The sequence below is a fragment of the Sitophilus oryzae genome, unplaced genomic scaffold, assembly GCF_002938485.1.
Source record: "Sitophilus oryzae breed Bouriz unplaced genomic scaffold, Soryzae_2.0 scaffold_2008_pilon_pilon, whole genome shotgun sequence".
NCBI lineage: Eukaryota > Metazoa > Arthropoda > Insecta > Coleoptera > Curculionidae > Sitophilus > Sitophilus oryzae.
In genome coordinates, this window is record NW_022146734.1 from 1,644,810 (window position 1) to 1,666,826 (window position 22,017).

Consider the following 22,017-nt stretch of genomic DNA (forward strand, 5'->3'; position numbering starts at 1 on the left):
CCCATATACATATATAAGGTCTTTTAATTTCCCCCATAAAAAAGTCGAAAGGAGTTAAATCACAGGGCCTAGCAGGTCAAGATATGGGACCCCTTGTTCCAATCCAATTCTCTCTAAATTCTCCATTTAATAGTGCAGTTGTAACCCTGGGGTTTTAATTGTAAATGGTAATACTAATATAGAATGTTGATTTACCTTCCCAAAAGTCTTTAATTATGCAGATAAATAATAATATAGAATATTAAATTGTGATAAAAAATAATTAGGCAACTAGGTCAACACAAAATCAGGGCCCGCTTCGATACAAAGATAAAAAAACCCTAATATTTCTCTTAAGCCCCGTTCTCAGAACTACGTCGTGTCGACAGCGGCACTGATTGACACTTCAAACGACCAACGGGAGCTGTACTAAATTTAAAATTGACAGCTGTTTGAATTTTGTACAAATTTCATTGGTTCTTTTGTCGTGTCGCTGGCGACAGTCGCAGTTCTGAGAACGGGGCTTTATTCTTAGAAGAAAATACACATAACTTTATATCGTTGGAAAGGGTTAAACGCCGGCATTTTTTTAAGCTCATAGCCAACTATGATTTCCATTTAAAAATATAAATTATTAAAATAATATTAAATTATTATATCTTTTATTATTTCTGACAAAAAGAGCAAGTATAGAAAAAAACTGACTAAGCCACTGGATTGTGCTTAAAAAAGTGCCTCAAAAACGTTTTTACAGAATTTTATTATTCCACGAAATACAAAAGTTAAGGGCAATTTTCCAAATGGTAAAAAATTAGACATTAAGACCCGTATCTCGGTTGGCAGTAAAAATATCAACAGGCTGTTTACGCCATTAAATGTTTCTCAGAAATCGAGCCCATGACATCTATGTCGGTTTAGCTCTGTCTAGTTACAAAATAGGTTTTCTCTGTTAAAACAGACCAATTTAGACCACCCTGTACACTCAGATGCAAAAAAACGTAACGGAGAAATTTCTGGTCAAATTTAATCTGTTATATTTTTGTTATTTTTAGCCCTAATTTCACAATATTTTTAGCAAGCTGTATATAATTATATCAACTTTAATTCGTAAACTCAGCTTTTTAAAAACTTTACTATTTAGCATATTATACAGGGTTAATTGAGGGGTTGCTTTTTTACCATAACTTTAAAACACCATTTGAAATAATTTCGCGTCTGTAAATTTTCCTAAAATATAATTTTACGGTCAGAACCATGACTCCTGAGCATTTTTTTGATTCATGTCAATACATGCTTTGGTTAATTTTTAAGAGCGAAATAAGCTGATAATGATCAATTTGCATTTTTTTAATTATCATTACTTTTTGATTTTTAATATGAATAATATTGTAACGTCATATTTAGTGATGGGATAACTCGAGCGAAAATTCGCTCGACTACTCGATTATTGGAATAACCGACATCGCTCGATTATGAACGAGCGATGCAAGTGACGAGTTCCAAGCGACGAACGCAAACGATCCTAGAATGAAATAAATTGAAATCCGATTTTAATATGACATACTCGATAAAAAGCCGAGATAAAATTTTCTACATACATTGCAGGTAGCAAATTTATACGGCGCCGTATATATATTTGCGTTGCGTATCTGAGGGACAAAATTTTACGACCTACATCGACAATGCTTTGAAATAAACTAAATCAAGCGATCAAGCGAATCCCTCGCCGCTTGCTACTTGCCATTCTTCGCCGAAAGAATATGTGCTCTGCGCACGCAACTTACTGCTTGGCGCTTGGCGTTAACGAGTACTTACAACTTACAACCAGCGACGGGTGAAAAATCGTATTTTTAAATACGAGTGATATTTCGCTCGTGCGATCACTCGGTTATTGCAATCGCTTGAAACTCGAGTACTCGATTATTGAAATTAATCGGGTTTTCCCATCACTAATCATATTATATTAAGACACAATTATACAGGGAGGTCCGAACTGTATTCCGGAAACTTTGGCAGCATATTCTGCAGATTAAAATAAGTAAAAAAGTTCGTATAAATGTATGTCCTAAAATGCTTAGTTTCGGAGATACAGGGTGTTGAAGTTTCGTTTTTATTTCGATTTTTTCTAAATAATTTCTGAAGTAACGTCAATATTTGGATGAAAATTGATGTCTGGAAACTTTTTGACATGAGAAATTTTATTTTGATATCAATATGACTCCTACTTGTAGAGGGCGCCACATACATATTATTTTTCAACTGGTTTAAAGAGGAATAATTTTTCGTCCATACCTGTATAAAACTACTGAGTAAAAGAATATACATTTACGATGTTTTTTACGTAAAAAAGTCTCTTGGAAAAAATCGCTACGAGGAATGGTTCTTGAAATATTTGGAATCGAAATTATCAATACCTGTCATCATTGACATAAAATAAACATGTTGACTAAATAGTTATTAGACTGAAATCATAAATTTGAAATGTTTTTGTGCCAAAAGTTCAACAGAACTTCTTTTATCATCATTTTTTCGCAGAAAAAATTATGATTAATTTAAAAAAAAATAAGAAGTTCCCAAATTTATCTTTTTAGTCAAATAACTATCTACTCAACATACGATTATTTTTTGTCAATAATGACATGTATTGACTGTTTCCATTCTTAATATCTTGAGAATGGTTGTCGTAGCGATTTTTTCCAAGAGATATTTAATTATTATGTAGAAAATCATGGAAATATATATTTTTTTACTCAGTAGTTTTATACAGGAACGGACGAAAAGTTATTACTCTTCAAAACAGATAAAACAGATGTAGGTGGCGTCCTCTACAAATAGGAGTCATATTAACATCAAAATCAAATTTCTCATGTCAAAAAACTCCCAGACACCAATTTTCATCCAAATATTTACGTTACTTCAGAAATTATTTGGAAAAAATCCAAATAAAAATTAAATTTCTACACCCTGTGTCTCCGAAACTAAGCATTTTAGGACATACATTTATACGAACTTTTTTACTTATTTTTATCTGCAGAATATGCTGCCGAAGTTTCCGGGATACAGTTCGGACCACCCTGTATATTAATACATATTATAATATTAAGACACCATTATAATATTACACTGCTTTGGGTACTCTATACTAAAGTAAAAAAAAACGTTAAAGACTAACGATACAGTTAATAAATTAAGCTTTTAATAAACATTACTAACGATAACAGAACTAACGATATTAAAGAAAACTTCTCTAATATTGAAGTATACAAACAGAAAAAAAAATTGTAAAAAATACCCTCATACTTTGTATTGCCGCCTTTGGCTGCTATAACTGCCTGTATGCGTCCGTTCATACTGTAATTGAGGCTGCATATATCATATTGCGTTATGTTTTCCCATTCTTCTCCAAGTACCAAGCGAAGTTCATTTCATGAAGCTGGTCCTGCTTCGCGACCTTTTACCGTTATGCCAAGCATTTGCCAAACGTCATGCCAACATGATAGACAGTTCATAGTAGTATACAGGGTGTTTCAAAAAACATGTGCCATCTCTCGTGGGGAGATTCCTCACGTAAAAATAAGATTTATTTTTCATATCACCATAAGTCCCATTCTGCTTTTTTTCGTAGCTACAGGGTGTTAAAGTCTTAATCTTTTTTCGATTTAGTATACCTACTTTTCTTCCAAGTACTTTTAGCGTTTCGAATGAAATTTTGAGGGTAAAAGTTACTATAAATGCAACATATTTTAAAGCTAAATTATGGTTATCACTGGAATATTTTTCTGAAAAACGCATGTACGCCACTGACATTTTTTCTCTTGTTAGCGAAATAGTGTAAACACTTTAATGCCGATTAACAGTTGCCTCTTGATATTTTGTTGATTTCGGCCTCTTTGATGAGATAAACGGAATTTTATTAATTTGCCTTGATCCAAATATTGGATCAAGGCAAAACCTTTAAAAAAAATTAATATCATTAACTCGTGAAAGTTTTAAATAAGTGCTCATTGATTCCTCATCAAAAAATATGAAAAAAAGTTCCTATAAACATGGGTATGAAAATGCATAGTTTTAGAGTTACAAGATGTTAAAACATTTTAAAATTAGTTTTTTTTGCAATTATCTTAAATACCATTATTTTTTTATTTGAAATTGCTGTAGGTTGGACTAATATTACTATTAGTTATTATTACTAATAACTAATAGTAATAATAGGTTAGGTTAGGTTAGGTTGCTGGGGTTTGGGATCATATTTGATCCCTCACTCGGAGGCCTTGGGCCCATTGCGATACCCCTGTATTGTTTTACCAAACCTTCCTCTCATTCTTTCTTTGCGTTAAAGCACTTTCAGCTCTTTGCAAAGTTTCCCATGTCGCTGATGTTGGCTTCTGCTGCTTCCTCTAGTCCCTCCAAAAAACCTTGCCCTAATGCGTCGGTATTCCACTGCCGGACAGTGACACAGCAGGTGCTCTATGGTTTCTTCTTCCTCTCCGCATTCTCTGCAGTAGTCGTCATCGGAAACTTTCCATCTTACGAGGTTTACCCCCGTGGGACAGTTTCCAGTGACGACACCTACAATCATGCGTACTAGGTCCTTTTTGTGCTCTAGTAGTTGCATTTTTTTTATCTTTTTGCTATCTACCACTGGCCATAGTCTTCGAGCTGTAGCGCAGTCCTCACGGTGTTCCTACGTCTCTTGCTGCTTGGCTTTGATGGCAGTTCCTATAGCTTCCATCAGTGTGTTGATCGTCACAAGTGATGAGTTATCTGCCACGGCGTCTCCACTAGCTCCGTCTTTGGCGAGTCTGTCTGTTTCCTGATTGCCCACCACATTGCCGTGGCCTGGCACCCTGCACAGAGTAGCTCCTCCTCGGCGCAGCCAGGAAAGTGCTTCTCGGCATTCCATCACAGTTTTCGACCTCACTGATTGCATGGTGATGCTTCTTAAAGCGGCCAAGCTGTCAGAGTATATCACTATATCCCCTATTGGTCTATCAGCAATTTTCTATCAGCAAACATTCCATCAATCCGATAGCCTCAAAGATCGTCGGATGTCTAGTTTCTCTGAGGAGATGCCTATACCTGTGCCCCCTGAATTTGCGGAGGCATCTGTGTGGACTGCTATCTCTTGAGTGTTCATTACTCGGTTGCTTTCCCATTCTTCTCTTGTCGGGATGCGAATCCTTATCTTTTCTCCAAAATCATGTTTGGTGAGCATATAGTCCGTTTTCTGGTCTAGTAGATGTGGACTCGTGTTCACCACGATTTTCCCTATCACTGGCAATATTTTCGAGTGACCGTAGTTGGTCTGGTTCCAAAGATTGGATTCCCTTAATCTTAGGGCACCCTTACCGGCCAGATCCTTCACGAGCCAGTCGATTGATTGCAAGTCCAGAATTGCTTCTAGCGCAGCTTGCGCTGTTTTGTTCCTTGCTCCAGTTGTACCTAGAGCTGCTAATCGCTGTAATAGTAATAAAAACTAATAGTAATAATATTTAATAATAATTAGGTAAATATAATATATTTAAATTATATTATAATTTATTTATTTTATTTTTCTTTCAATTTTATTAATTGCAATTAATCAAAAAATAAACAATAATCACCAAAGCCGCCTTGTCACATTGAGCTCATTTCGCTCTTAAAAATTAACCAAAGCATGTATTGACATCATCCAAAAAACTAAATGCTCCGGAGACATGTTTTCTATCCACTGTTAAAAGTTCAGTTACAAAAATCACTTGCTACTCGTAGTATATTATTAGAAATTCAATATTATCTGTAACTGTCCGTAAAGCGGAAACTTAACCTAAACAACATCCTTTATAAACACATACTGAAGAACCTTTATTTTGGTATCTTGATTACTCGGATCCCCCAGAAGCCTCAAAATGAATAAGTTATTTGGGTAAATTGGTACAGAATAATACCCTGCGGGTCTCTGAAATTTAATTCTATCCAGCTTTATATATTCCGAAAGTGATAAAATATGCCGGGGAAATTATTCTCAATCCAAAATATCCATGGTATTCGAGGTCCTGTTCGACTTAATAGAACTGATTTGAATTGCTGAATTATTGATTTTACTTAGTATGCATAAGCCGTTCTTGCAAATTTATATTTTAATAAACGATGTTTATGGAAATTAATAATACATATATTCCATTTCCATAAAAAAAATCTCGACGAAACAAAAATTTTGATGTTTTTATTACAGTCGATCAAAGAATATACCAAGAAAAAGAAAGATGCCTTACTAAAAAACAGTTTCATGTTAGTGGCGCCATCTTATTGTGAGGGTCTGAATTTAAATACGCTCATTTATATTCACTTGAAACTATCATCATAGACTAATGTCACGTACTAGAGATAGATTGGGCACTGATATAAAGCAAATATTTCATATCATTATCATAGATGAAACGTTTGTTTCCTATATCATTGTCATTTAGAGCCACCTGGTGATCCGGAAGAAACTAATGGAGAGTTTTGGCATAAAATAATTTTAGCGTTCCGTTATTTATTAAAGCTAACTAAAACGGTAACATTATTCAAACGCAAAATTATTCCTTGTAAAATATAAATAATGAATATTGACGTTTTTACTATATTTTAGGTTTTATTAGATCATTAGAAGTGTAACATAGTCAAAACAAAATTAGAGTTATGAATACATACATTTTAAACACCAACGCTAGAACGAAAATAGATGCAATAGAAAAAATATTATAGACTACTAATTAACTGTTACTAAAAATACTATATATTACCAACTATGTACTTACTTATTTATGATTAAACTATTTTTTTAATTGGTTCATAAATTTTTCATTTCTAAAATGTCAAAATTACTTTAATAAACAAGTTTAGTATCTAACACAAAAATTATGATCAACTGTAAATATCAGAACGCACAAACTAATAAAAACACTAACTATGAACACAAATCACCGAACTTTCCGACAAATCAGGAATATCTGAATTAATAATTATTTAAATAGTGATTTAAAAATAACTTGACGGACCACCAACATTTTATCAACTAAACCAAAACTAGACCATAGACGGTAGGCAATATAGAGACTATCATGTCATCTTCATATATAAATTAGAAACCTGTACTTTAATGTCTTTTGCGCCGTCTGGCGATGCGGAAGTAACTAAATATGTAGTTCTATAAAATTATCATTGAGTGTCTAGGGCATAATGATAATTTGACTCGAAATACCAAGTGTGTTTGGTACCAAATTATTCGCAAAAAAATGCTTTTTCCAAATATGCTGATGAGCCACATTCGTTCCATTTGAAAAAATTGAGATATGATTAAAAATACCATTTAGGCATCTTTTAACCGGCCTGGGGCGCTATTCTGTACAATCGTCGGTATCGGCAAGTTACCGACAGCTATCGGTACGTACGGCCAATGAACGTCGTGTTGATTGTTGTTGTCATAGTTACCGATCGGTCCTATGGGGAGTGAAATTCTGTACTAGTCAACGACAATCGTCGAAAGTGTCGAACGACTGTTATTAAGTTGTTTGAAATTAAATGTGTTTGGATGTGATTAAGAAAAATTTCACCGATTTTTCCACCACATCATAGATTTTGAAGTAAGAGAAAACAAAAGTACATATTATACATACGAAGGTAAGTAATAATAATTAGCATTGGTAGAAGTAGAGAAACGTTTGTAGAATAAAATTAGCTTTAGGATACGCTAAAACGTACTATGAGTAGCAGAGGTGGAGTCATTTCCGTTTCGTGTTTAGTGTTTCATGTAGTCCGAATAAAAAACTTGTGTTATGGAAACGGAAATAAGTTTGCCTCTGTCCTCTGCTTACACTATTTACCAGGCCAAATAACGTTTTTTTTTACTTTTTGATGCACAATCGAAAAAGAATCAAGTTGGTGGGGGTAATACTTTATAACCTGACATTATTCCCTCGCTCTTAGTTTTGATTTGAAAAATGGAGTATCTTGCCTATGATTTACTACATTTGGAAAGAAGAGTAAGAATAATGGAACGCCGAGTAGAACGAAGGGCTCTAAGAGATTTCATGGAACCTTTGGAACTTCCAGATGATGAATTTATAAATTTGTACCGTATTTCTCCTGATATGGCCACAGATTTGATACAAGCTCTTCGCTCTCACTTGGCACGTCAACGTCCTTATGGATTATCCGTAGAAAAACAGGTGACATTGAAAAATATTCATCTTATAAGATATAGCAATAATAGGTATTGCTTATAATTTACTGTAGGTTCTAATAGCTGTGCGGTTTTCTGCTACCGGAAGTTATCAAAATCCGGTAGGAAATCAAGAAGGATTAACTATGAGTCAACCATTTGTGAGTCGATGTGTACATGCTGTCACTGACTCTATAAACAATGTCTTTTTGAGAAGAAAAATACGGTTTCCGCTAACTGCAGAGGAAAGGAATGCTGCACGATTGAAATTTGCAAACGCGATGCAACCGTTTTATGGAGCGATCGGTGCGGTGGATTGCACTCATGTATCTATTCGGGGACCAAGTGACCACGAAGAAGCCTACGTGAACTGTTACGGATATCACTCTCTGAATTTTCAAGTGGTAGGTTAATGAGAGCCCCAAATGTTGCGATTTCACTCTCTTGAGTTATGGTATCATGAATTTTTTCAGGTATGTGACCCAGATTATAAAATATTAATGCTCGCTTTCCGGGTGCACGTCACGATGCCTACATTTGGGCGAACTCTCCAGTACGAAGTTGTATGGAACGTAATTTTGAAAGAGGAGAAAGGCAAACGTGGGTGATAGGTAAATACATGTTTTTTTTTAAGTTTTGTGAATAACCGCATCTTTTTATAGGAGATGAAGGCTATCCATTAGAACCATGGCTTCTAACCCCATTACCTCACCAGCAACCAGGAACACCTGAATATTTTTATAACGAAGCACCAAGAACACCGATTAATATGAACCGGGACTAGCAGGAAGAATTATTGTAAATGCTTGTGCTATTCTGCACAATATGAGGATTGAGAACCAAATAGCAAATAATTTTATTGACGAAGGTCTCAGAGAGCCAGCTATGAATCAGCGAAATCTCGAACTGGATAATGAAGGATTACCACAAAGAGGAGTTGCCTTAGCACAACGGATTAGAGACCGTTTAATTCATCAAGTGTTTCGGTGTTAATATTAATTAATGTTAATATCAATTTAAATCTTTAATCCATAAAAATACAATTCAGTATTAGTTTAGTTTTATTAGTTATTCTTTAGTCTCCAAGTAACTAATGGCTCCCTCTGCCACCCCCGCAAACCTCTCCAGTATCGCAATCATTTTTTCTTCATTTCTGGCGTGGCGGAGGGAAGCTTCTGCCTGTAGTCGGCTACTTTCTGCTAGTACCTACAAAATTAATTAATTAAGATTAAACTATATGATTTGAAAAATATACAAAAGGCGACCCTACACTTAAGGCGCAGTTCGATCTGCAATGGCAGCAAATCTATCTCTTGCTTCACCTAACGTGGACGCTCAAACGTGATTTACTTGGTGTACCTGAAAGTGTAAAATGTTGCAAACAAGGTGTTTCATATTAATATGATAAATAAGTAGTTCCACAAACCACTATTACAGGCTGAAGCTACCCTTTTTCTTGATTTTCGAACGTGTTCGCTTGAATTTAACAAACTCGTTAAAGCAGTTGGAGATTTAGTGGGGTTTTTAGATTTAGGAGCAATCTCAATACTTGTAGTATTTATAGTTTTTTCAGTGTCTGCAAACTCTATCACTACATCCTGACTTGTAGTAGGAAGAACCACAGGAGCCAGCGTGACTAAATCTAAACTATCAGGAGGGAGGTCTATTGCCAACGGATAAAAGTAAATGTTAAACTTTATATTTAGTAAAATGTGGCTGTTTTATATTTTCTAAACTTTACCGTCAGTCTTAGTTGGTTGCAAAGTTACCACTGTAGGTGGGAGGTCCAGCACAGATTCGTCATAGTTCTCTAAACAAATTTGTAGATCCTGAAATTACGATTAGATGATAGAATAGATATCACAATATGAGTTACAGTGCATTACTTCTTCCTCAGCTAAACTATCTGCGCAGTTGGAACTACATTCGACGTACTGCATACCAATAATGTTTAAAATTCTTTCTTCTTGTTTTGTAAGAGGTTTAACTGTTAGCTCCAAATTTCCAGTTTTTCTCAGCTCTTTTTTTAATTTTGAGTAATGGATGCTGGCTTTCGACCTCAAATCTCTCCATACCTGCAAAACACGCCACAGAACGACCGAATGCTCGGCAACTCGACGAATCGCTTTGCACCGATGTCGTTTGGTTGCGTAAAATACAGAATCGCGTTTTAAACGACCGACCGATTGGTAAACGATGACTCTCGGTGCATTACCGAAATCGGTCGTTACCGTTCAAGAGTACAGAATTTCACCCCAGATATCGCAAATTTGTACCGACGACTCTCGGTATCTCTACCGTGAGGTTGACAAGGGCACGGTAGAGATTCGTCGGTACAAATTTGCGATATCTGTCATAGGGCTGATCGGTAACTATGACAACAACAATTAACACATATTTACTATATGCAAATACGTACCGATAGCTATCGGTAACTCACCGATTCTGATAATTGTACAGAATAGCGCCCCTGGACAAGACACGAATAACATTAGACGATCAAATCTATTTTTCCAAGGCTCCTTGATTAATAATGCGTGTTTTTAACACAGCCATGGCACTCTAGATTGAAATTTAAAATTTAATTTTGTTTTAAGCAAAAATGTCAAAAGTTGACATATGATATGTCATTCTATTTAGAATGTCATTTTCTATAGAATAAAGTAAAAAAATACCGAGAGTGCCATTTAAAAATCAAAAGTTGTATTCATTTCCGGTGAAACAGGAAGTGACAGAAAACAATTGAATACGTCAATCAGTCCTAATTTATGTCATATACTAACATACCAAATCTCGCTTTTTTATCTGATAAAATAAAAAAAGTTATAGGGGTGAGCCACTTTTGAGACGCACCCGGTATATGTATATTACTTTTATAAACCAAATATTCATTATTAAAATATATTTTGTTTCAAATTATCACTCTTTAATAATTCAGATTTCAGCTACCTTCATATTTTGTACAAGTCAGTTCATATTTTGTTGTTGAATATGAAAATAACCCCTCCTAAAAATAATATTGCCTTTGTCAGAGAATTTTCGCTATAAAAACAACTAGAGTTTACACAATCGCAAAAACTTCCGTAGCCCAGTAATTCTACAATAATCACATAAACTCGAATTATAGATTTTGTGGTTAGTTTTTATATTAGTTATAAGCTATGGGGCCACATAAGTTTGTATTAATATATATCATATTTTATCAGACTGGTTAGTTTTTAATTGACTCTCCTATAGAAGTGATTAATTAATGCTCAATAGGACAAAAGTTTGTATGAATTAAATATTATAATTTATTTGAAATAAATAATTGTTTAGTAAATATATTTAATACACCAAAATATTTTAATTACTATGTTTAAATGGCTTAATGCAAGTTTTCGTGTAAACAGCAATTTAATTAAAACTATAGTAAACGTAATTTTGTTCAATTTCAATATTGTTCAGTATAATATTTGTTTTTCATATATTAACTTATTAGTGAAATTCACAAACTAAATTTATATGAATATCTTTACAAATAAACAACACTGTATAAAACTAATCCATGGAACTAGTGGATATTACGATATAACAAACAACAATTTGGTAAGTATGGATTACAGAGGGATAGATGCAATTATAATTCTCAATTTAATCCTTTACGCGAATTAAAACTAACCGCTAATCCCACTCCCTTGTATTGCGGTGGGATTATTTATAATTGTTTTATTCTATTTTATTTTTAAAGTGAAAGTTATTTACGCGCGATGGGAGTAAAAATTCAAGGCCGCGACACACGAGCTAGCGTTACGCGAAGCGTCACGCCAAGGTCGTCAAGGTATTATTACTTTTTACGTTAATGAATAATTCATAATAACATAACTGGTTTTTTCGGTTAAGAAACTAATCTCCCTATATCTGGGCTATCAGCGTTTCTTTTTTCAAAAAAACTAAATATGGATGCAGAGTACTCCCTTTTTTAGTTTTAATTTTACATTATCACAGAAACATTCTTTTAAGACGAACGATCATTCTCGTCAAAAATGAAAATATAAAATTGAAATAAGATGGTCTGGAAATTATGATATAGACATTTATTTCGTATTACAACGAAAGGCTTCCTTCTTGAAGAGTTATACAATTTATAATTACAATGAGAGAGTTGTGTGAATTGTTAACAGCTCTAACTAATTTTATTTCTCCCGATTGGTTGACTTTTGTGTGAGTATGCTTTTATTTTAAATAACACAAGTTTAAACTAAAATGAATATTAATTTTCTACATTATATAAATTTGAAATATAAGTTAAAATTCAACATATATACTAATTAAAAAAATAAAAAAATAAACATAATTCTTAACTTGCTCCTAACTAACATAACTAAAAAAATTATAAGATTATACGGCTCCCCTCACCTTATAATTTTAGTCTAGTTGTTTTAATTTTTCAAATTTATTTTACCATATTGTTATGTGTGATTGAACAATTTTTGTGATAGATATAACTTTTTGACTTTTTAATTTGTTGTGATTGTATTTTATAAATTTGACCTCTGTAAATGTTTTAGCTTTTGGGCCTGATGATGGGAATAGTTTAAATTCCCGAAACATGTCGCCCCCTTGCTATTTTGAAGCATTAAAATTTAAATTAAACCTCTTAAAGACTGTGAGTTATTTGTCCCCCCTTCAGAGGTTTTGCTTTGATAATTCATAATATGTCATTCTGAAATCAAATTAGTTATGAAGTTTATGGTCGCTAAGTTAGGAGTAATTGAAAGATTCAACATTCAAATTTACAACATTCGATCATTTGTTGTCAACTAATGTCAAATTTGTGCCTCAACTCTTGTAAAATGATGGAAAGTGATCAAGAAACTGAGTGTTTCCCAGCACAAATTGAAGAAGCGGCTAATAGAATTACTTTTTATTTATTACCCAACAAGTTCAAGGATCAGTACGAGTTTTCATATAATCGATATTTGAGATGGTGTGACCTAAAAATTGTTAGTGGCACTGGCAAGTTCAGTGAAAAAGTACTTTTGGCATACTTCGAAGAAAAGTCCAAAATATGGAAATAGTCAAAGCTTTGGTCAAATTATTCCATGGTCAAGGCGACGATAAAGATTAACAATCAGGACAAGCAAATATTACAGGCTTATAGCTTTTTTGAAGCAAAAAGGTGAGGGATATCGTCCAAAGAAGTCGAAAATATTGACCAGAGATCGACAAATTTCTTGCAGAGGCGTCGCGTCGGATGAAATATACCTTATGAAAAAAGTTACCGTAATTTTCGGCATATTTGGAGCGTGCCGTCGTGAAGAACTATGCAACTTGACATTAAATAATATCGAGGATGTAGGAAAAAAAAACAACGCTTTATTGTACAAAAAGCCAAAACAGCTTCATCGACAAAGCAAAACAAAAAAAGCACAAAAACAAATATACAAATAATAAAAAAAATGTCATACAATACAAATCAATTCAAAAAAAAAACGTCATAAAATTATAAATAAAACATATATGGACATTGCAGAACACAGGCGTATCTAGAAAATTTTACAAAAGGAAAACTGTAAATGGATAAAATCATGTTATAATAACATAAAATCAAGAGTTATAAAGTATTAAATACTAGACCTGTAACCAGTGTGTGAGATGATCAAAATATTAAAATTAAAATTCTAAATTGTTCATGATTAAACATCAACAAAAAAGTCGTTTACCGCATATAGGGCTCTCTCCAGTAAGTATGATTTCAGAGCTTTGCGAAATGCGGGAAAGAATGAAAGTGACTTGATATTCGAAGGCAAATGATTGTACATTTTCTTGGCATTGTACAGTATTGAGCCCTTAACTAGTTCTGAGCTCGGGGTTGGCAGATAAATATCGTGCTCCGCATTCCTAAGTGGATAGTTGTGAGAAGGCCTTTCCGGAATAGAGAATATGTGCTTGCGGATTAAGCAAACGGATTCAAAAATGAATAAGGAAGGAAGAGTCAGTATTTTGAAATTTTTAAAGAAATTCTGGCAGTGAGTTCTACTGTTTAGTCCCAATAAGTATCGAACTGCTCTCTTTTGAAGTTTGAAAATACGAACTTCATTAATCGTGCATATTCCAGATACAAAAACTAATGTGGAACTGATCATCAATCATTCAAGAATATTTATCAAATATATTAAGAATAAATGTGCCACGACTCCAGTTGGAATCAACACATTTGTTAAGATGCCTGCCAATATTGCTAAATTTCTAAATTTGCCCGATTCTCATCTTTATACTGGACATTGCTTGCGAAGATCCTCGGCTAGTTTGCTGGCAGATTCTGGGGCTAATCTTAATACAATTAAGCGACACGGTGGATGGTCCAGTACCGTAGTGGAGGGTTATATAGAAGACTCTTTACAAAATAAAACAAGTATTGCAGGTCAAATTTTATCCAGAACCTCAGCGGATACTACCACTGCTTCTAATCTTGGTACAAGATTCACGTCAGAGATAACTTCTACTTGTACTACAGCTATAAATGAAATTGGCCATGGAATAACTTATTCCAACTTCCCCTAGGAGATGCAAGACCTTGTCGTTGGTGGGGAAGCTCCTGGTCAGGTGCTGGGGGGAATCCCCTCTAGCACTTGGCTTGGTCTAAGAAGCATCTCACTCATCATCTTGTCCCTGACTGTAGTGTCGTGGCCAGGGAATTGCACCAAGACATATAACGATACCGGGCGGGGCTACAGACAGCCTCAACCTCGGGGCACCCCATTGTATTTTACCCCTTACTTCTGCATGCGGGGCTCTGTAGAAGTGGACCGACTGTCCCTAGCAACTCATAGGAACACTATGAGATCTGGTAATAATAGTAATAAAAACATCACTGGTGAAGCTGTGGGGAAACCCCCTAGCGACACTAGGAACAGTAACAATGAAAGTTCCAAGGGGTCAAACCCAAAGAGAACTACAGGAGAGGTGGCTGACACTTGCGTGAGACCATCCTCCGCAAGTGGCATACAAGCTACCACCTCCTCCAAGGGTGGGGAGCCTACCTCCTACCTCTAAACCCAACAGGCGACACAAGCTACCGTTTCGTCTACCCGGCCTGGGTCGTAGCTCCTCGACTGTGATGAACACGGGTCTCCGTAGGAAGTCCTGGGATTGTATGATGAGTTATAACTCAAGAAAGGGGGACACAATAGATCTCTAAGGTCGCAGAGATTAACCCCCCTCCCACTTATTCTAAATTCTAATTCTAAACTTATTCCAATTGTAATTTCACTAATTGTACATTTAATTTGAGTAAATAATTATTTTACGTTGACTTGATTTTTCTTATATTTTTTAATTATCGCTTCAGTGTTAAAAGTAAATCACGTGACTTACTTTTAGCACCAGTGCTAAAAGTAAATGACTTTTACCATCAGTGACATACACAAAACATCCCCCTTTATAACTTTTTCTTTAAAGGCCATAAGCGGGAGTAAAAGCCCAACTGCCCGAACAAACACTAGAGGCGCCATCGGTCATCAAATGGTGTAAAAATTGCGAAAATTTAATCATCTAATTTTGACACAAGGGGTCCGTCCCGCTTAACTTTTTCAATTTTAATTAAATATTTATTGTTTTCAAACTATATTATTACACTTTTTTGTTGTTTTTGTGAATGTACAAATGTTTTCTTAGTACAAAGTTGCATTATAGTAATTTAAATTATATTACACATACATATTTAAGATTCAAATATTATGACATATATGTCAGTTGCCGTCTAAAATGTCATCTTGATAACAAAAAGTTAGTTATTGTCAAAAGTAGTTAAAATCATGTTAAACTATTAAAATTTACAAGTTATATTTAGATATTTTATATTATTTCAAAAATAAACACATAATAGTACACCGTAATGTTGATATGCAGGTCCAAAACAAAAAGTGCCGTTATATTTTTCAGTTTTCGTTGTCAGCCGCGGAAGTTTCAGTGATTTTAGTGTTGTCGGATATTTTTGTTTGTGAAATAGAAATATTGCGTTTAGATTGCAAAACTAAAAGTGGAAGTTTTATTGCAATGTAAGTAAGCGTTTGTCCATTTTATATTTTACTTTTTTCATACCTACGACAAATATACATATATTGAAATTTTATAATTCGTTTTATTTAAAAAATTATAGCTTGTAATCCTGCAATTGACATAATTGTTATGTAATATATTCCATTTAAATGTAATATATTACTTTACAATTAAAAAAATGTAAATTTAAAAAATATATTAAAAATATATACAGGCTAGGTAGTTGAAATTTTTTGAGTGCGAACAAACACGAGAGGCGCTTTATTATTTACTTTCATTTCTTAACATGACAGACGAAGTTCTAAAGGGGGATGTTTTGTGGTGACATAATGTTACATTTTAGGCACTGACAGCATGCGTTAAAAATTACATTTTTAGTGACGTTTGTAGAAAAAATATTTTAAATTACAAAATACTTAAAAATATAAATGCGGTACGGAATACCGCTACGCGCCCGGTCCTGTGATTCTAAAGTACGCGCTTGCCCGAGGGTTAATGCCACTTTATATCTGTCCTACCATTTTTCTTTTAACTGCACTCTGATACCTTTTTAAAGTAATGTCAGCAACAGTATATCCTCGAACAAATTCTTAAAAGAGAACTATCGGAGATGTTAGGTAAATCATTCTCTTTTCAATTGCAAGTCCTTTAGAGGAATTTTATCCATAGCTCTTTTTATTGCTCTTATTGTATTGATACTTGAACTTTTAAACAAGTGAACCATAAATAGTAGGAAATAAAAGTTCCTTTATTATTTCTTCTTGGCGTCATGAAATGGTTGAAAGGAAACAAATTTCCCCAGTTTTCGACTTAACAGGTGATAACAGGCGCTATTGGTCAGCACGCTCCGCGCGCCAGTTCAAATCGTCAAGATATTGTTATAAACCTGTTTTTTTGTTTATATACCGTCATTGAATTATCGCTAAGCAAGTTACTGTGGAGCAGTGCGTAAGGAGTCGGGCTAGAAAGCGAGAGACCAGAGTTCGAATCTCGGCCGGGACATAACTTTTTATTTATTTTTTAAATACTGTTGTATTCTATAGTTTATTTTTGTAGTATAAAAAAAAGAACTATTTATTCTGTTATTTTTAATCTCCGTTATTAATATAAATTGATTGTTGGTACAATACCTCATTTAATATAAAATAATATTCTACTTTTTGAAATGTATCGGGCCCTAATTGTACCTAAAAGTAATATATTTTTAGTGATATACCATATTGTAAACTATTTAATATTTCAGTCACTTAAAAAGTTAATTTGCTTGAATAATTGTCTACCATTAAAGGAAATTTGAGCTATAATATAATCCTCGATGGGCATATTCTGGGTATGCAAATACTTCCTCTAAATTTTGGGTATCGTTCAATCAATTTATTCTCAAAACCTGAAACATCTACATATAAAAAGAAGCACCAGGTCACTAATTATAATAAACTTCACCCTTAGAATTACTTCTATCACAATTACAATACGTTCATCTGCATTGGCATTTTCTACTTTTCGATGGGAAACAATAAACTTCCCAACATTTTTTAAATGATGTAATAATTCCTCTTGTGGTTACTTTTCCATAGATAACGTCATCTCTGTCCTCATGTGAATTCAGAGGCAATGAACATGAAAATTATTTACCATAAACATCGCAAACTAAAAACCTAATAAAGAATTTTATACCGAATATAGAAATAAATTTAGTATTCTTACCTATTATCGACCAAATCCATGTTAATAGGTAATTATTATTTTTAAATATATTTTTGGAACTGCTGGTTTTAGTAATTATTAAATTAAATGAACTAAAGTCTTAAAAATAAACAATTCTTAACCATAACCCCAAAAAATGCAGATCTCCTGTCAACTTTCTTTATTTTTTATTTATTCATTATTTTCATAGTGACGTCACAGGTGGTATGCGCGAACTGAACGAAATTGGAGCCGCTATCGATCATACCTTGTGTTCTTTGTACCATGATGTTATCCTAATCTTGTGCTATTAGCACCTGATCGTCCGAGAAGCACAGTGTGTAGTGCATGTTATCCCCCATATGGGTACTCATCTATACTAATATATAAAATCCTTAAGTGACTGACTCACTGATTAATCACGATCCTGCTCAAACCCCCCAACGTAGGAAACTCAATTTTGTCATATAGGTTGATTCTAGGGTGTAGAGGTTCGATAAGAAGGGATTTTTTGAAATTCCAGTTCCAAGGGGGTGAAACCACCCCTCAAATATTACAATATTTTTTATTTAAAAAACGGTCAAGTTTCCGAAAAAACGCTTAAACACGTATATTTTATTTTGTTTTTTTGCATATTTAAATTTTTTTTAAAAATTAAAACAGGGTGTTTCGAAAAATCTGGTCATTGATTAATCACGATCCTGCTTAAAGCGCTTGACGTAAAAAGCTGATTTTTGGAAAACGGATTGACTCTAGGGTGTAGAGGTTCGATAAGAAGGGATTTTTCGAAACTCGAATTCTAATGGGGTAAAACCACCCCTCAAATATTAGAATATTTTTTATTTAAAAACCGGTGAGTTTTTCGGAAAAACTCTTAAACACGTATATTTTATTTTAACACGTATATGGATTTTATTTTGTTGTGTTACATATTTTTATTTTAAGATTTTTTAAAAATTTATTCAAGGTGTTTCATAAAAATGACCATTGAGTAATCACGATTCTGCTCAAACTACTTGACGTTTAAAGCTGATTTTTGGTAAACGGATTGACTGTGGGGTGCAGAGGTTTGACAAGGAGGGGTTTCTCGAATCTCAAATTCCAAGAGGGTGAAAACGGCCCTCAAATATTACAATATTTGTTATTTAAAAAACGGTTAGTCTTTCGGGAAAACGCTTGGACAGGCATAATTTATTTTGTTTCTTTACATATTTTAATTTTTTTTTAAAAAATCATACAGGGTGTTCCAAAAAGTTGGGTAATAGATGTAATAGATTAACCACAATTCTGCTTAAATTGCATGACGTAAAAAGCTTATTTTTGGTAAACGGATTTTTAGAAAGTCAAATTCCAAAGAGATGAAACTACCCCTCAAATATTACCAAGTTATATAATAATATCGCGATATTGTTTTTTCTCATGCTGGCATAAATGTGAGAAAATTTTATCCAGTTTGTATGTTAATGAAAAGTCTTGCTTTGCTTTATCATCACCATTACAAATGATTAATTCAGCGCGAACAAAGTCAAGGGTACACGCTAGTTATCTCCATATTTCTACATTGTTACTTCCAACCTTCGAGAACTTGTTCGACATAGATCTTGACAGTGTTGGTGAAATACATCACCATTGTTTCAGACGTTTGGCTCCATTAAATCTTGTTGTTATATATTTCTACTATAATAAAGATCGTTTCGATTTAATTTTTAATTCCCCAAGAGCGTTACTCAAAACTCTAGAGTTTCATTTTTTATCTTTAAAAAGAACGATTTTTCTTCCGTCGTCGGTTGAAGTAAAACAAAAATTTCCTTTGAAACTCTGCTTGATAGAACGGGAAAGAAGGGTTTTAATTTATTTAAGCTGTCTGTATAATTTCCTCGGGTATTTGAAGTACCTCGGTATACTTTACGACGCCGGAGTCGGCGTTTTTCGTTATTTTTAATTATTACTTTTTTTCGTTTGTTTAAAAAAAAATAATACTTTTATTTCTTGCAATGATAAAGAATAATAATGTTGGAAAAACAATTGTTTCTTGCTAAGTAAGATTGTTTCATAGTATTTGTATAGGCATGTTGAATATTTCGTATTGTGAAGTTAAAATTAATTTCAAATTACGAGTATCAGCAGTTAAATAAAACTAGACCTTTAATCGTCTGCTGATTGAGTGTTTTTATTTTGCTATTAATTCTACATAAAACTAATTATACAGTTCACTAGTTGTATACAATAATATTGATATTTTTAATTATGAATGGAATAACATTACCATATTACGTTTTTCAAATTAAATTTATTTTACGAGGCACCATTTTTATTTTATCTAATTATGTTAGAATCGATTCAGTTTCCTCAAAACATAGTTATTGGGTAAACAAATTACGATATTTGTCGCATTTATTTTTAATTATTACTTTTTTCCATTTGTCGACGATTTCTAATACTTTTATTTCTTGCAATGATAAGGAATAATGTTTGAAAAACTATTGTTTCTTGCTAAATAAGATTGTCTCATAGTATTTGTATAGGCATGTTAAATATTTCGTATTGTGAAGTTAAAATTAATTTCAAATTACGAGTATCTTTTAACGCAGTTGTAATTAATTTATAATTTTGTGATTATCACGTTTTTTACTTAAAAAAACCTTAAAAACAACTAAATAATATACGAGTGTATGAGTCGCAGTTCTTAAATAAAATGTATTATTTACTGTTGCATAATGTTTAGACTATTAATTGTGATTAAAGTCGAGATTTGGAACTTTTGGTGTTACAATAGCAAAATAAAATTACTATTTCACCTCAATACACCAAAACACTTTACTTTTTAACACTGTACGCGCGTTTCGCTAACCATGTTAGCATTATCAGCAGTTGGTTAAAACTAGATATTTAATCATCTCTGCTGATTGAGTGTTTATATTTTGATATTAATTTTACCTAAAACTAATTATACAGTTCACTAGTTGTATACAATAATATCGATATTTTTAATTATGAATGGAACGACATTACCATATTACGTTTTTCAAATTAAATTTATTTTACGAGGCACCATTTTTATTTTATCTAATTATGTTAGAATCGATTCAGTTTCCTCAAAATATAGTTATTGGGTAAACTATGTCGTAAACTAGTCTCAACAGGGCTGGTTTCAACACTCTTGGATATGCAGACGATTTGGTCCTGTTAGTCAGAGGTAAGTTTAACACAACAGTAAGGGAGCGAATGCAAAGGGCCTTGAAGATTGTGGAATCATGGGTGACACGGGAGGGACTAAATATTAGTCCTACAAAGACCGTAATAATCCCCTTCACCAAGCGCAGAATACTTGAGGGACTAGGCCCTCTAAGAGTCTGCGGTGATGAGATTCCTCTCTCGGGGGAGGTCAAGTATCTAGGAATCACGCTTGATACTAAACTGACCTGGAACCGATATTTGGAAAATGTCACAAGGAGGGCAGTGACTACACTAGCGGTAGTCAGACGCCTTCATGGAAAAATCTGGGGCCTTAGACCACAGATGGTGCACTGGCTATACACTGGAGTGGTGAGGCCTTCAGTAACATATGCATATGCATCCTTGGTATGGTGGCCTAAGGTAATGCAACAAACAACAATGCTCAGCCTCAGCAAGGTGCAAAGACTTGCTTGTCTGAGCAAAACATGCGATGAAATCAACGCCCACTGCATCAATGGAGGCGCTTCTCGACCTTCCGCCTCTTCACATAGTGATCCAGGCGGGGGCAAGAATGAGACTCTATCGACAATAAAGTGTCTTGTCTCTGGGAAATAGGACAGAAACAGGACACTCAAAGATGGGAAATCCTATCGGGGGACCTCTACTCCAAATGAGATCGGACCAAATGACCCCTCTTTATCACTACCACAAACCATTCGAGGTGAACAAAATGGATCGAGGAATGTGGACAGATATAACATTCCTTCAGGATGGACTAACCTGGATACAGACGGGTCAAAGACCGCTGAAGGAACAGGAGCTGGAGTATTTGGGGAAAGACCAAGGGTAAGTTTATCCTTTTCCTTGGGTAAACACTCAACCGTATTCCAGACAAAATCTTCGCCATTCTACAATGAGCGAGAGAAAACAATAGAAGAGCTTATTCA

The 22,017-nt window shown here is 33.9% G+C and overlaps 1 protein-coding gene across 1 annotated transcript in view; it reads right to left on the minus strand.

Annotated features, from left to right (window-relative positions):
• The window catches only part of LOC115883989 (diacylglycerol kinase eta-like), a 186,797-nt gene that overhangs the window by 153,541 nt on the left and 11,239 nt on the right, over positions 1 to 22,017 (minus strand). The window lies entirely within an intron of this gene.